Source organism: Glossina fuscipes, unplaced genomic scaffold (assembly GCF_014805625.2).
Source record: "Glossina fuscipes isolate IAEA_lab_2018 unplaced genomic scaffold, Yale_Gfus_2 61646, whole genome shotgun sequence".
Taxonomy (NCBI): Eukaryota; Metazoa; Arthropoda; class Insecta; order Diptera; family Glossinidae; genus Glossina; species Glossina fuscipes.
In genome coordinates this window covers 1,054,186-1,055,800 of record NW_024003855.1, presented here as the reverse complement: position 1 = coordinate 1,055,800, position 1,615 = coordinate 1,054,186, and positions in this window count along the sequence as shown.

Here is a 1,615-nt window from a genome sequence, read left to right as displayed (position 1 = left end):
ATGTGGAATGTTTAGTAGGTGTGAAGGATTGTAGTGTGTGTGTGTGTGTGTGTGTGAGTGTGTTTTTTTTTTGTTTTGTTCTGTGAGCTGGAGGTAGAAAATCTTCGAAAGATACTGTTGGGTCTTAGTAGCAACATGCACAGTTCGCCATCTCTGGCGTATACGTACTAAAAACTACCCCCCACACACACTTCGTCTACCACTCTCCCCCGCGGGGCCACCGTTAGGTATTACTTCGCGGGGGCTGGTTGTCGCTAGCACGCTCCTGATGGTGGGACCTCAGTGGAATGCACTATCGGCTTCCACTCCCTCTGCTCTCCACCCGTTGTCTCTCCAAAGGCCGCAACTCCACGAGAGTATTGCAGTCTACGGCGTTCCAGGCTGCTGCACTGCCAACCATTGCGCTTGTTATCTCGTTAGGTGGCACTTGAGGCCGCCCGTTCTCGAACCTGCTGCAGTAGAACATTTCGTGTTCTGCGTCCTCCTTCATATCCTCGCATACCGGGCAGTTAGGCGAACTGTCGTGCCTGAATCTGTGTAGATATTTCCGGAAACAGCCATGGCCAGTCAGAAGCTGGGTTAAGTAATAGTTTACTTCTCCATGCCGTCCGTCAACCCAATGTCTTATGTTAGGTATAAGAACGAACGTCCACCTTCCTTTGGGCGTTCTTTCCCACCTCGATTGCCAAATCCTTAGCGAGACCATCCGTTCCTCGCCTCTTATAACTAGCGAGGAAAGATCGTTGCCGCGACGCCGTTGGTAGATGCGGCTCATCTCATCGGCCGGGATGTCGACTGGCAGGTTGCCAGCCACCACTAGCGCCGCCTCCTCCGACACGGTTCGGAATGCTCAAATCTGCCTCAGGGCGCTGAGGCGACATATCGCCGCCAATTTTCGGAGTGCCGCCTTTACAGTCAATGCACCCGCCCATACTGGGCTCGCATACATAATGATTGACGTCACCACAGTGGCTATGACCTTTCTTCTAGCTGCTTTCAGACCCCCCACGTTTGGCATAATCCTTGCCAATGCCGTCTGGATGCCTGCCGCTTTCTTCGCCACGTAGTCGATGTGCCGCCTGAAGTTGAAACGGTGATCAATTATCACTCCCAGGTATTTGAGCGCAGGGACTGACTGCACAATGTGGTCCCCGATTCTTATCTCGCACGTCTCTAACTTCTTCCGGCTGCTCAAAATCACGACTTCCGTTTTGTGTTCAGCCAGCTCTAGGCCCACCTTATTTAGCCACCCCTTAATACGCATGATTGCTTCGGTAGCTTTCGCTTCTATATCGGCAATATGCTTTGCGACCACCACTATCGCAACATCATCGGCGAATCCAATGCTCGTTGTGCCGGTGGGCAGCTCCAACCTCAGGACATCGTCATACATGATGTTCCACAAAAGAGGGCCAAGAACTGACCCTTGTGGGACGCCTGCTGATATTTTATAATGTTCTGTGCCATTGTCGCTTTCATACACTAACGTACGGTTCGACAAGTAACTCGTTATGGTGTCCAATAGATACCTTGGGACCTGCGTTCTTATAAGAGCCCTGCGGACAGCTCCCCAATCCACCTAGTTAAAAGCGTTTTTAACGTCCAGTGTAATCAG